The sequence below is a fragment of the Lampris incognitus genome, chromosome 15, assembly GCF_029633865.1.
Source record: "Lampris incognitus isolate fLamInc1 chromosome 15, fLamInc1.hap2, whole genome shotgun sequence".
NCBI classification, from domain to species: domain Eukaryota; kingdom Metazoa; phylum Chordata; class Actinopteri; order Lampriformes; family Lampridae; genus Lampris; species Lampris incognitus.
Genome location: NC_079225.1, coordinates 16,581,312 through 16,597,339, shown reverse-complemented (window position 1 = coordinate 16,597,339; position 16,028 = coordinate 16,581,312).

The following is a 16,028-nucleotide window of genomic DNA, read 5'->3' as shown; positions in this document are numbered from 1 at the left end:
GCATAGTACTATGTGCTGGTACAGACGAAAAGACAGGAGGTGGAGGTGGAGGTGGCAGAGTTGAAGATGCTAAGATTTCCATTGGGAGTGACGAAGAAGGACAGGATTAGGAACAATTATATTAGAGGGACCGCTCAGGTTGGACGGTTTGGAGACAAGGCAAGAGAGGCAAGATTGAGATGGCTTGGACATGTGTGGAGGAGAGACGCTGGGTATATTGGGAGAAGGATGCTGAACAGGGAGCTGCCAGGGAAGAGGAGAAGAGGAAGGCCAAAGAGGAGGTTTATGGATGTGGTGAGGGAGGACATGCAGGTGGTTGGTGTGGCAGAGGAAGATGCAGAAGACAAGAAGAAATGGAAACGGGTGATCCGCTGTGGCGACCCCTAACAGGAGCAGCCAAAAGCAGTAGTAGTAGTAGCAGTAGTAGTAGTAGTAGACTAGGTGCTGGTACAGGTCTTCTATACGAGGTCTGCTATATCTATATGTCAGACACTTCTCTTCCTTGTGTCTGTACTGAGTTTGGGCACCCAAAGTAATGTATGGCAATCGTAGCCTTGTTGCCAAGGCCACTTGTGCTGCATAAAGCCTCCCCTCCCTGTCTTATTCTTTCTCATTTGGTCGTCTTATCAAGACATAAAGTCAGCAGAATCAGGAAAAAATGGCAACCGGGCAAAAACGTTCGTGACTTGGATGATTACTGTCTAAAATAAAGTATAAAAGATGACATTTCTTTGTATGTCGAACCCCTTTCAGGATTTCAGCTTTAATTTTGTGAGGACGGTAACAGTTCCTGCTGAGGACACTGTAGACAGAGAAGGACACTTTGAACCCACCGGCCACGTCTTGCTCATACCCACATTCACTGATATTCGTTCACTTGTCCCTGTCAGTCATCGGACTGCTGGTGTCCCTGTGCCTGCATGAATTACCACTGCTACTTATACTTTTCTTATATTTCTTTTTTTAAATATTTTTCTTATATTTACTTTTACATTTTATTATTTGTTTATTTTTTATATTTCCCTACTTTTTCTTATATTTTTCAGTATATTTTTCACATCATCTAGCAAAATGTCCCTACGTATGCCTATCATCAGCACGAATATTGATTCATACTGATATTGGTATTGATTTCAGGAAGAAAAAAAAGAACCAGCGGATAATAAACCCAGGGAAACGATATATCTGGTATCAACTGTACTTTATTGCCTGTGTAAGAGACAACAGGTTGACATGAGGTAGAAATATTGGGCATAACTTAAACCGGCAGCTCGTCGTTTCACCAAAGAAGAATTCATATCTATTTACAGTGATTTACAAAAATAAATTAAAAAAATATATATATTATATGACATTTCGTAATAGAGAGAAGTCAATTCCGCTCCTTTGCGACGACCTCTTCGTCCTCACTCTCTTCATCGCTGCTGGAGTCTTCATAGAGGCAGATGGTGGCCTGCACGGGGTAGTGACGCAGCAGTGTTTCTGCGTCCTGGTACAGGTAGTCGAAACATCTGGATTTTGGCCAGTACAACCTAGAAACACAAGGTACGTTTAATTTAAAAAAAATAACGCAAGCTGGTCCTGAATATGAGCCAACCCTATGTGATGTTGACCTACTTCACTGGGTGAGTGACCTGGGCAGTCTTGGGTCGTTTGGCCCCTGAAAGACCTCCATGCTGAGGGGTTAAAACGAGCGGTCAGGTTAAGGAATAACACCCACACACCTTTACAATATGACAGCCAGTCTTTCGGAGCCATGTTTGGTTGTTTTTACCGTGTGTGCCGCAGCGGCTTGTCTGGTCCACGGCCTCCACAAGCTTCTGGACGGGCGATCTTCTGGAAAAGCAGAAGTTAGTCCGGTCTTCTCCATGGCTGCTCGCGCTGCTCTAGTCCTCCCGCGCGTCGCGTCCTCGCGCCGGACGTCTCTATTTAACGGGGGCGCCCCCCGTGCCGAGGTGCCACATCACACTTGAGCAAACCCCGGCCATCTGTCCCCCCCGCTTTACCCGCGCTACTTTCACAGCTAAATCAGATGGCGAGGACACTGACAGGCTTTCTCATGGCGGACATGAGCCAGTCTGCGACATTTGGTCAACGGTTTGTTTGTTGTTTTTTTTAATTCATCTAATTTGACGGGTCACTCCGTTTGTCGTGTATCGTAACGGGCTCTGGCCAATTACCGCCACAAATAGGCCCAGTTTACGATATAAATCCGCATTTCGATCCAGTTGGAGCTATCAGTGCGAATACTTCCGGCCCTTTAGTTGGACCCAACGGCTCCGTTAAGGCTGCCGGCTCGGTTCTCCGGTGACGTCACCGCTGCCGAACCCTGTATCCAGCATTGATCGGTTGGTGCGGGCAGGTGTGAAGAACCACGTGTCACCGCGCTGTTAACTGGAGGAGCGACACGCGCCGCTGGGCTCATCAGCCTGCTGAGGGCTGAGGAGAGTCACAGAGGGGGGCGGGCGGCTGGTGCTAATTGGGGAGGGGGGGGGGCGCCATTTTCCTCGGCGCAGCACACCTGACAGCTGCTTTAATGGCCACACAGTCACGGTTATTAAGTAGGACAATGCGGCCTATAGATTTTATCAGGGTTCGTAGACGGTGGATGATCGACAGCCGAGACGAGGCGTGGTGGTGGGTGTGAACGTGATTGACAGCCACGAGAATTGTCCAATCACATTAGATTAAAAAAAAACATTAAAACAATACCAATTCGCTGCCAATAAAAGTGGGAGTGTCTGGGGCGCGCAGAACTGCGCCCCCTGGAAAATCTGGAGAAACCAATGAGACAGCAGCCTCAGGTCGCCTGCTCGCCAAAAGGAAGTACGTGTATTCAGACAGGAATCAACCAAACACCATCTGGAACCAACATTTAATGGCTGCTGACAGGCGCTCACAGACTGAAAACACTTTTATTTCATAATCATTTGCATTGCACAACTAAATTATATTCAACATGTTTAAGTAGATTTTCATCTTTTGACGTTTGAAGGGGCGGCGCCCCAGCGCCCCCTACTGGCCAGCCGCCACTGGTACAGCCGCAATTTACAGTTTAATCCCATAAACTGTTTAACACTGTTTAACACTGTCTAACAGGAGGAGTGCTCACACAGGAAACACCGCCCCCCCTGTGAAGTGAGCCACAGTGCGGGGATCACTTCCATTTACTGCTTCAGACCTGACAAACACTCGAGCACCATTGACCCCACATACTCACCCATTTACTGCACACATAGACTCGGTGGAGTTTGTATGTCCTTGAGTCGTATTGTATGAGGTGTATTTGCTCCGGTGAAGCACAGACGAGAGAAAAAAAAGGAAGGGTTGATCTTCAGCCTCTTCGTCACAGCTGTGCAAAGCAGCCCTCTTGCAGCAGTGAGGTTTATAACGAGGCGTCACTTCGTCTGAAAACAGCGGAGCTGTAATGTCAGCCTGGGATCAAGCTACTGAGCATGTGTGTGTTGCTGCTGTGTGTTTTGGCAGACAATTAAATCATATTTCTTCATTGTCAATCAGCAGGATGCCGCACGATGCACTTTTGCTGGCATCGGTGGTCAGGATCAGGGAAACTAAACTGGAGAGAGACAGAACTAAATGTTCAATGCCCCCCCCCAAAAAAATTACCAGTAAATTAGGGCAGAATAGTCATTTAATAAAACAACTACACAAAAAGAAACCCATCTGCTCAGTATAAGAATAAGACAGATTTTAGATATTAACATGTCTTTCTGTCCTCCACTAGCAAAGATCTTGCAATGTTATAATTCATTCATGGTGCGAAAAGACGGGGGCATCCAAGGCCAAATCCGAGGCGTTTTAGTCACCGCGGGGATACCAAGGGCACCGCCGGCATCTTTTATTATACCACCGACACACACGGGGCCCAGCATGCGTGAGAAGACAGACATGAACTCAGCGGGAAGGTTTCTGGGAAGCTGGAGCTTCCCAGAAACCTTCAGCTACCGAATGTACCACATGATATGTACCGAGACACCCATTCATGAGTCATATTCAATCTCACTATTTTCTCTCTCCCTCTCTCCCCCCCTCTCCCTCTCTTTCTGCCACCATCTTTTACCCTTCACTGGTCTTTCTAATCTCATTTTGATCAACTTGCTCTCCTGCTCGGTATCCGCCGGTCACATCTCTCCACCTCTCTTCCACATCATTATCTACACCTCTATTTTTGACATCTCAACACTTCCCTCCTGACAGCCTCTTCAGCCGCGGAGAACATCCGCGTCCACCCGCAGCTCAATTAGAGACTGTTCCCGGGCATACTATGTCTACAATGTGTTGACATATATGTAGACTGAACTATTTCATGGCTGTTTTGAGCCCCCCTTTTTTTTTTGGACACTCGGATAAAAGATCCCAAATCAGTGTTGCAGGCGTTGCACCTCGATGACAGAAGTTACCGATATTTTCAAGTATTGGCTGTCTCAGGCCTGCCCGCAGAAGTGTCTGGGCCCCTGAAGACGTCCAGTGCAGTGGATGGGACCCCACCCCAAATCTGCTTTACTCATACCTAAGCATCACTGGGCATCCTATTGGGTGGCACGGTGGCCCAGTGGTTAGCGCTGTCACCTCACAACAGGAAGATCCTGGGTTCGAACCCCGGGGCTGGGCTCCTGAAAAGGTCCGGTGCAGTGAATGCCCCCCCTCCCATACATGTAAACTGAAAGAGACTTACTCCATAATGGGCACTACATAGACACACACACACACACACACACCCCATAATAGATCTCTTAAACACACGTAGACACACCAAGTTCAACAAAGACCTGCTACACTTACACCACACGTTTCTTGGTAGAAAATGCCATTTCTGACCTTGTGGCTTCATCTTTGTTTCTTACACAGACATCCTCCCTCTCTAACTGGATGCAAAGTCCTCTATAATGTGTTTCAAGTCCTTCTGTTCAGCCAGTTCACACTCAATGGCAGGATAGGGTTAGGCTTATATTTATGATGAACATGATTATTGTTGGCCCTGGGTTGTCTTAATATGTTCCTCACATTTCAGCGAGCAGCTGCTGAGTTTTCATCAAATCCTTATCGTACGCTCCTCAGGAGCAAACCTGTTTTCTCATATGTCTTGATGCGTGCTCAATAATCCAGGTAAGAAAATCAAAGAAGGTTGAATCAGTTCATCTGGACACAGCGGTTATTGACAGATATGTCTCACCACTCATCTGAGTGACCTCTTCGGTCTCAGCTGACTGCAGGTATCCCCACCCTCCTTATAAACAATACAGTGACATAACGACCGAAACCAATGATCAGTTTCATATGCAAATATGGGTGTGACTATTAACTAGAGTTACAACAGCCATGTGGACTATTCACGGAGGATTTGGGGATAGCTGCAGTCACAGCATTGTAAGATGGCAACCGAACGACCATCCCTGAACCGGGGCTGGGGGGGGGCTAAGAGTACATCTGTCTCCATCATACAATGCTGTGATTGGAACGATCCCTCAATCCTCTGTGAATAGTCCACATGGCCATTCTAGGTCTTGTTAATGGTCACACCCATATTTGCATATGAAACTGATCGTTGGTTTCGGTCGTCTGTACTGTTTATAAGGGTGGGGGGGGGATACCTGCAGTCAGCTGAGATTGAAGAGGACCCTTAGATGAGTGATGGAACATATCTGTCAATAAACGTTGTATCCATGGGAACTGATTCAACCTCCTTTGTTTTCTCAAATGGAGCCATCTGATCTCTGACAAGAGCCTTGAATAAAATTCCTCCTCTGATGACCCCAAAGCATATTAAAAGGAAACACCAAAAGACTCCCTGAAGATTTCCATGACTGTACTATGATTTTAAAGGTGTAAAAATGTTTATGTTTAATATCCATCCATTATCCAAACCACTTTTCCTGTGTAGGGTCACGGGATGCTGGAGCCTATCCCAGCAGCCACTGGGCGGCAGGCGGGGAGACACCCTGGACAGGCCGCCAGGCCATCACAGGGCCATATGTTTAATATGAGAAATAAATAATAATTAGTATGAAGGTGGGTTTTTTTCTTCAGAATTTGAAGAGCGACATTTCTTAAACAGATGACTGGGTTCCCTCAAGCAACTGTTTGTCAAAGCTGGTGTGCTTGTTACCTTGTGACCTTTAACCTCCTGAAAAGTGGATTAAAGAATAAAGAGCTGTTTGCAGTGAGAGAAGTCTATGGAAGAGATCAAGCCAAATTTATTCGTAAAGGTCTACATCACAGTGTAGTCCCATAGGGCTTTACAACCAGAATTAATGCAACGCACGACATTCCCCCTAACCTCTGACCTTCGATTTGGATGAGGAAAAACTCCACAGAGGCAAACGCTGTCAGATAAAAACAATATGGCAGAAATCTCTTGAACACTGTTAGACGAGGACAGAGGGTCTCTCCTCCAGGACAGATAGGCATGCAACAGGTGCAAGCAGCAATAAACTTACAATAACCACTCAATGAGGCATTTAACGGTTACACAAGTGAAACAACATAGATTATACGCAATTATTAGATAAGTTATACTGACATGAGCAAAATTTAATGACCATATAATTTATAGCAAGAAGGTCCTGGGTTTGAGCCCTGGGGTAGTTCAGTCTTGGGGGGTCGTCCTGGGTCGTCCGCTGTGTGGACTTTGTATGTTCTGCGTGGGTTTCCTGTGAGTGCTCCGGTTTCCTCCCACACTCCAAAGACATGTAGGTCAGGTGACTCGGCCGTACTAAATTGTCCCTAGGTGTGAATGTGTGTGTGTGTGTGGGGGGGGGGGGGGCTGTGATGGCCTGATGGCCTGTCCAGGGTGTCTCCCAGTGACTGCCGGGATAGACTGCAGCATCCCCGTGACCCTGACAGCAGGATAAGCGGTTTGGATAATGGATGGATGGAATTTATAGCAAAACACAATGAACACACATATTGAAGAACCGAGAATCCGGCGTCCTCCACAAACGCCATCACAGAGCAGGTATGACCCCATGCATCAACACCGGTTTCAGTACCAGGGGGCCCTGGAAGAGAGAGAGTCCTCATACACACAGGCGTGACACTCGCAACTGATGGAGGGAAAAGTAGAGAGAGAGATTGATGCACAGCCGGAGGCGACACTAACGGTGCAGAATCACACATAAACAAAAGGAAAAACAAGAGACAAACGGAAGTCTCCGGGGGGGCTGGAGACCCCGGGTCAAACACAACGCAAGCAGAAGCCTTGTCCCCACAGCCACGAGACCACAGCTAGAGGCAGAACCTCTGCTGAGAGAGAGAGAGAGAGAGAAAGAGAGAGAGAGAGAGAGAGAGAGAGAGAGAGAGAGAGAGAGAGAGAGAGAGAGAGAGAGAGAGAGAGAGAGAGAGAGAGAGAGAGAGAGAGAGAGAGAGAGAGAGAGAGAGAGAGAGAGAGAGAGAGAGAGAGAGAGAGAGAGAGAGAGAGAGAGAGAGAGAGAGAAACACTCTCTCTCGCTCTCAAGACCAGCTGGGTAAGGAACCCAACTGGTCCTGAGACCAGTTGGGTTCCTTACCCAGCTGGAACCCTCTTACCCAACTGGTCCTGAGGCTGAGAGCACAAACCTGTTCTATCAACACACCTCAGGAACAGAACACATCACCAATCAGACCCAATCAAATGACCAAACAGTTAAAACAAAACTGCATCACACATTGGCAAACACAAACAAAAACACAGAGCAAAATGTGATGCCATCTGGCTCTAAATGGACAGTACCCTGTAGCAGATGATGTGAGCATGGTGACCGATCAGCAACTAAAAAGCACCTAGACTGTGTGCAGACTGAGTGAGCACAGCCCTGCTGTTGAAAAGGGGAGACAGAGGAAGACCTGCTCCCTGCAGAGCAAAGGCTGTGCTGCCACTGCAGCCTCAGCGAGCCTGAAACAGAGCTACACTTCCTCACCACAGGTGAAATATAGTATATAAACATGCTAGAGAAGCACATTTTAAACAGTTCCAACTACTAACAAAAGGTTTTCTAAACCTGCCAAATGAAGAAAAACTTCCAGTCCTACTAGAGGAAGACCCAGAGAGCTGTACGTTAGCAGCGGTCTATGTTGCTGCCTGCCATAAAGTGAGGCACAGCGAGTGTAAGTTAGCAGCGGTCTATGTTGCTCCCTGCCATAAAGTGAGGGACAGTGAGTGTAAGTTAGCGGCGGTCTATGTTGTTGCCTGCCATAAAGTGAGGGACAGTGAGTGTAAGTTAGCGGCGGTCTATGTAGTTGCCTGCCATAAAGTGAGAGACAGTGAGTGTAAGTTAGCGGCGGTCTATGTTGTTGCCTGCCATAAAGTGAGGGACAGTGAGTGACAGCCACCTGACACACGTTGTTGCTGTTATATTAGATGACAGTATGTTCGTTTAGTGTTTCTTTGCTGTAGTACGTTTGTTTTCAATAATGTTCTCCAATTATTGTTGAGCTTTTTCAGTGTTTATACCCTTGCTTTGGCAATATGTAGTGTTATGTCATGCCAATAAAGCCATCTGAATTGAATTGAATTGAGAGAGGGAGGGAGAGAGAGAGAGAGAGAGAGAGTGAGAGCAAGAGAGGGCTGCACCCAAATGTGCATACAAGCATACTATTTAGTACATCAGAATAGGATGAGAGAGTTTTTAGCATGTCCGATACCATAGTATGCATCAGACAGTATGTGATCAATCCCCAGATGTCGCAAGCTACATCCAGAGAAACATCAATAGTGTGCAAACACTTGACACCACACTGGCGTGAGTATCCCACTTTGCAATGAGATATTTCACAGCAAGGACCAACGATGGTGGAGGGCGATGCAGTGGGTCAGCACACTGGTAGCAGTTCATACACAGCATGGCGTCACTGACCTGCAAAGAGCTGAAAGGAAGTGGCGCAGCTCTAGCATGAGGTAGTATGGCCGCATTATAGTATTTTTTTACTCACGTACTAATGGTACGTACGCTGGGAGATAGTACACATGGGTGATTTCAGACACAACCAGAGGCAGAGACACAGTAGGAGTGCTCATATGCTCATATCTGACAGACAGCAGTAGTTTTGAAGGGTGCGAGGCTTCCAGGAAGGTTGAGGATATCCTCATCAGCAGGACCACGAGATTAGTGCCAAACTAGAAAAACTAATTACATCGCCCGTCTGAAACCCTCCCGGAGAGGGGGATAGTCAGGATAAGAATCAAAATAAGGACAAATTCACGTAACAATAATTGATTGGTTAAGTTTCCTCTATTAATCCCCTTGGGGAAATTCAGTACCAACTAGTCCAAAGGTAGTGTGGAAAGGTGGGGTTTCCGTTAGGATTTGAAGCAGGCTGCAGAATCAGACTCTGATGTCGGCAGGCAGACTATTCCTAAGAAAGGCGGCAATAAAAGAAAAGGCTTTGCAGCCTGCAGGGCTTCTTTTTAACTCCGAGGACAGACAGGATGCCTGAACTTTGGGATCGGAGAACGCTGGGTGGATGGACGAGACGGAACAAGCCCGTCCATCCGTTATCCAAAACGCCATTTGAATTCCTCCTGCTCCCAGGGTCGTGGGGATGCTGGAGCCTATCCCAGCAGCCATTGGGCCGCAGGCGGGGAGACACCCTGGACAGGCTGCCAGTCCATCACAGGGCCCCCACACACACACATTCATACCAAGGGACAATTTAGTATGGCCGATTCATCTGATCTGCATGGATTTGGGTGGAAACCGGAGCACCCGGAGGAAACCCACGCAGACACGGGGAGAACATGCAAACTCCACACAGAGGACGACCTGGGATGACCCCCAAGGTTGGACAACCCCGGGGCTCAAACCCGGGACCCTCTTGCTGTGAGGCGACTGCGCTAACCACTGCACCACCGTGCCGCAGAGGGAACAAGCCCATGAGGTATTTTATTCACTGGCAGTAGCACTGACCACTGGCATTGATAGGGAGCCAGTGAAGGGAGGTTAGAGTTGGTGTAATATGGTAAAATGTCCTCGTTTCAGTCAGGACTCTAGCTAGCAGCGTGTGTGGTAGGCTGAAATAAAAAAGACATGCAATAATCTAGACTGAATCAAACAAAACCATATTTCAGGGTCTCAGCATTTGCCTCGGACAAGGTAAACTGAATTTTAGGACTATTTCCTGGGTGGAAAAAAAAAAGCAGTCACGGTAAGCTCTGGAATTTACCAGTGTCTTCGTGTCACAGCTGCGATTGAAGAACACCATATCATCGTCTGAATTCCTCCAACGTAGCCCCGGTGAGATGTTTCTGTGACTCCAGTTGATATTCGGTGAAACAGAATTAGCGCCGGTATAATGGGAATGTGGCGTTAGCAAAGCCAGTGTGAGACACAGGTAACTGGGAGGACCGGGCTGTGTGCCAACAGCTTGGAGCTGTTAATTATTTCTCTTTTTCTCTCCTCTCTGGGTTTACCCTCCATTTGTTTCCTCCAAACAAACAGCAGCCCAGATGCACCCCCTGCCAGGCGAAAAGGGTTCACAACTCCAAATTGGAGGAATCCAGCATCTCTCCATTTGGATAATGACACACAACTGGGTTTTATTTTCTGGCCCAATTTGTGGACTTCTGAAGGCCCTCCGAGGAGGTAGAGGAGCGGATTAGATGACATGATGATGAGTTAAAACCACAGCCTGTGATTTCACTCCACCTCAATCTACTCTGCACCACTAAGAGGGCACATCTAAACCTTTCCACATTTCACCGGTCCCTTCACAGCTCCTACTCCTGTCTGCTGTTTAGTCATGGGGTCATTCCTACCAAGAAAAGGTTTATAATCTCTTTTTGTATCACTACAAAACAATATAAGTGAAAAAAAATGGCGACTTCACTTGCTCACTTTGGTATAGGTGATTGTAAAAGTGAATGTGGAGCAGTCAAACAGCCCTTCCAGACAGCTAGCTCTCTGGAGGGGCTGTGTTATGTTTAATTCAATATCACTGAGTCAGTAAAAAAACATTATGACGAGTGCAACATGATAAAATGTTTCTATCCAAAGTCTCCCACAGTGTCATCATCATCATCGGCGGTCACTCGGGGTCGAGTATGACCGTCCTCCCTTTGGGTCCTTCTGGGTCCTCAGGTGGGCGTAGAGGTTGATCCTGGAGCCACACAATGGGAGGACGCTTGCACATGACAGCTTTTTACGTGGAGTGGCTAATGCTCCTGCAGCCACCACATGGTCCTTGGCAGGGGATGGCCAGAGTCCAATGGCATGGAGAACCAAGACGATTGGGGACCACCCTCTGTTGCAGCCTTCGTCCGTCTTCACTGTCATTGTGACCTGGCGACATCTTCCACCAGTTCCCTCGTTGAGGTCTTTGTTGGATCATGCTTCGTCTGGAACCTCCCCCCTTGACCTATCCCCCTTGTGTGACCCTACCAGGACAGCTCCAGACGGCATAGCTCTTGGGATCATTGGTACACGCAAGCTTCTCCACCATGACAAGGCGGTGATCCAGGAGAAGAAGTATCATAATAAAATAGATTCTCAGCATGCCTGTCAGGAATTGATCCCCCAAAACATCTCAGGGGTGCCTCCTCTTTCCATTAAGCTACACAGTAGTACCATCTGTCAGCTGCTGTATAGATCCAGACTATTCACAGAGGCTTGTTAATAGCACCACACCAGTGGCTATGGAAAAGTAGCTGCAGCAAGAAAGGCTATTTTTCTTCTATAGCTGAGATAGGATGGCAAAGGGTGTGATTTGTAGGGTGTATAGTTGGGTAACAGGGTGGCACAGTGGCGCAGTGGTTAGCGCTGTCGCCTCACAGCAAGAAGGTCGTGGGTTCGAACCCCAGGGGTTGTCCAACCTTGGAGGGTCATCCCAGGTTGCCCTCTGTGTGGAGTTTGCATGTTCTCCCCATGTCTGCGGTGGGTTTTCTCCGGGTGCCCCGGTTTCCCCCACCACGTGCATGTTAGGGTTAATACTCCTGTCTGTGCCCCTGACTGAGGCATGGCAAGACCAACTGGAGTTGGTCCCCGGGCGCTGCACGGCGGCTGCCCACTGCTCCTAGCTACACAGCTAGGACGGGTTAAATGCAGAGCAGAATTTCCCTATAGGGATCAATAGAGTATATTAAAATCAAATAAAGGAAAAACCATTGACGACGGAGCAAAGCACAAACAGTGTTAATGAACCTCAAAGTCCCTCTAGGAAAGATTTTTTTTGCCTGTTATCGATTTCTGTAGCAGCGGGTGGTAACTGAACCACGGTTTGACAACAGCACCAGTAAAGGCTTTGCTGTTGCCCTCGGTGTGGTCAGGTTGTACACAGCAGTGGCATGCTAAGTAACAAAGGCGTAGGAGCAGCCCGGTGTCGAGAGCGGCCGACGTGGATGAAAGCAGAAATGTCTTCTTCTGCAAGTGGAATAATTTTATCTTGAACGGGAAGGCCTCGTCATTCTTTCAGCTAATGTTTAACAGGGATTGATTATCTGTTCAGAGGTGAGAACAGGCAAAACCATAAAGTGTAATGAATGAATTTTATCTTGCAGCATCTCAGCACGTACCAAATGGAAGATATGGTGATATTTATAGCGGTGCTCAAAGGTCCACCTCTGATTAGACTTATCAACCCATCACTCAACAATCACATCAACTCTGATTATATACAGTCTAAAACAAATAAAAGCCTAATTCGCACCTCAGTGCTTCACAAAGCAAAGGCAAGTGTAGCTAATACATGCGGGAAAATGAGTAAGATTTATTATAAGTATTTGTGAAAAATATTACCGGCATAAAAAGATTCAAACAGGAAGTAAACAGTGTGGCGTATTTCATAAAAACAAGCTAGAGCTTAAAACAGGAGATGAAGAAGGGTGTAGGCCACTCATAAAATACCACATACACGCCGGCATTTATGCAAATATATATATATGCACACATATAGGAATCAGGAACACTTGATTTGTCATTTCCCCCAGCCCACAGCAGTGCAACACAAAGACAAAAACTCATATCCAAAAACTACAAGAACACACATATATCCAAACTGCAAAAAAACAAAAAACAAAAATCAGTGTCCAAGAGAACAAACGCCAGCCAGGAACTGCCGGTCTGCATGGGCTAGCAGTTAGCTTAGCCTGCCCCGCTTCCGCGTCCTGTCAGACCGCCCTCGGTGTTTCCTCTTCGGGTGCAGCTCCAGACCGGGCCGTGGTCCCTCGACCCACAGGACGCAGCAGACCAAGCTCTCCCAGTCGATCCAGCACCAGCTCTCCCAGCCATCAAACGAAGACACAAACTTAGACGCAGACGTGGACAAAGACACTGCATGGACGGTGCTGGATGAGGCCTCTGCAAACGTGAATTTGCACCGCCATCTTCTCACATAGAACAGATATAGTTGCATGCATACACATGTGCAAAGACATACACATGCTGACCTGTGTTCACACACATGTGAATATACACATACGTGCACACACACATGCAAACATACTCAAGCAAGTTTATACACAGAAAAGTATAGTTAACATTTTGGGCAAGCGAGAGTAAGTAATGCAAGAGAGGAGCAAGTCAGGGGCCGCATGAGCCAGTGATGCAAGCTAGATTGGGGTTTATTTTTTAAAATGTCAATCCAGCTCAGTCGATCTGACCCTCCAGGGAAGACAGAACCACGTTCTTGGCACTTCTACACCCTGTCGCCTATTAGTGTTTGACTGGAGCACCGTGAGACCCTCAATATTGGACCTGATGGTACAGGGGCCATGTAAAACTTTACTGACAAACAGTGGAACCTTCAACTTCTACTACAGACAGAGAGCCAAATGTAGAGATGCAAAAACCCTCTTTTAATAGTCTCTCTTCTGAGAGCTACACAAGAGCAATCTCCAGGACAGGAGGATGTAGTAGAAGCGTGAATAACTGTCTTCACCTCCACGGCACCAAGAAAGGACTTAATCTGAGAAACATCCGTCACCTCCTCCCAGTTGTCAGGAGGTCGAGGATAAAACAGGTTTCAGTAGTTCCACATCTTCACCGAACTTAAGGGCATCACCAAACACCAAGAGTTTTAACACAGGGCTTGGCAAAGGGAAACAGATTGGCCCGGTTTTGATAATTCAAGTAGATGGAGGCGGAAGGACCAAATAAAGAAACTAGAGAGATTTGTTCTCGTTCAACCGGAGAACGTTTTGCTCAAGCCCACAGCGTGTGATGTCACACTGCATGACAGTGGAGGAAAACGGCTGGCTCCTGAACAAGGGACAGGGTGTAAATAGAGCAGAGGATAAATGCAAAGGATCTTTGGCTGGGTGTGACCTGTGTGGCAGCTTTCAGCTTTCAGTCTTTGTACTGCGGGTGTATCAGAGAGGACTTACAGTGAGTCACTGGTAATAAAACATCATGATGCAAGCAAATATATATACATATGTGTGTGTGTGTGTGTGTGTGTGTATGTACATGTATATGTGTGTGTATATATACATATATATACATATACATACATATATATATATATATATATATATATATATATATATATATATATATATATATATATATATATATATATATATATATATATATATATATATATATATATATATATATATATATATTCCCCCCAGTTCCCCACCACGACAGGCCAGCCAGCTCGTGCTGATCCTGGTATCGATCTGAAGTGAAGTTAGGAGGCTTGCCGTGGAAACCCAGCAGACGTGAGCTGCAAGACAACTTAGACAGACCCGAGAATACTGTGAAGAGAGGACATCCAGCGGAAGCTGGTACATCATCATCCCGTTCTTTTTCTGGGTGAATTGATTTTAAATGTCAAACAGAAATGTGGACGTTGGTTAGACGAGTTTGGCTGAGATATACGCGCCGCCCGGCGACATGTTTGTTCTCAGACGTGCACATCCTCCGTGCAACATAAACGCTTGCTTCCTGGTTTGCAGATTGGCCGCCTTTCATGAGAAAAGGCAAATAACACACAGGTGCAACACGTGGCGGTTGAGACCGGTGTCATGGCTGCTTGACGGAGCGTCCTCTCTGCAGCATGCTGTGTGCAAAGGATTACGGTGGAATTATTTCCCTTTATGAAAAACACACCCTCCTTTACAGTGGTCTTACCTTCTCTCTCTCTCTCTCTCTCTCTCTCTCTCTCTCTCTCTCTCTCTCTCTCTCTTTGTATTTCATTTGCATTTTGTTTTATGCATTGGCCTGAGGCACTCACCCTGAGCGATTTACAGTGGGAGCGGTCCCACACCATCTTGAATCCCCAGATCATTCACACTGCAATCACACTCATGCTAAGGAGTGCAAACATTGCAGTCACAGGGTCCTTGAAGATGTTGCCTTTCTTTCCCCCCGTGCCAGGATTTATTTTTTTCTTCTCGTCCCCCTGGTACAACGTATGCAGGATGGGGCTGGAGACAGAAGAGAGAGACGCAGCACCGAGCCACCACAGAGCCAAGCGAGGGTTCACGCTGAAGCTGTTGAGCCGTAGCCAACTGGGTTGGAAGACTTCTCATCACAGTGCAGATGTGTGCATGTGTGTGTGAGAGAGGGGGGGGGAGGGGGAGGATGGTGTTCGTGGATGCATCAGTAGAAATGTCAGGGAGTGCTCGGTGAGGAGATTTAAGGCAAGCTGCTGTGAAGCCCCATTTCTTGGGTGAGGTGGCAGCAAACAGAGGAAAAAGGAAGAAGAGGGCGGAAGGCGGGGATGATCAAATCAAATGTGGACGAGTGAGTGGGAGTTAATAACGGAGTGGCGCACGGGCGAGATGGGAGAGAGAGACAAACACAAATAGGGAGGTCAGGTCTCTGACTCTTCCTTAACAGCTCTCGTGGATAAGCGAGCTGTCAGGGATCACCTCCCAGTCACGGTGGGCAGGAAAATGGGATGAATCACAGCAACATCAGGGCTATGCAAAACAGCACGGGATTGGCTGTGCATATGAATATTTCATGTCGTCTCCTTTGGTGCACTCTGCCAACTGGTAATGACAGCTCCCGAATGGCAGATGTGATGATAAAGGATGGAAAGGCTGAAGGTTTGTGAAAGCTGACTGAGAAAAATGTGATGTTGAGGAAAAG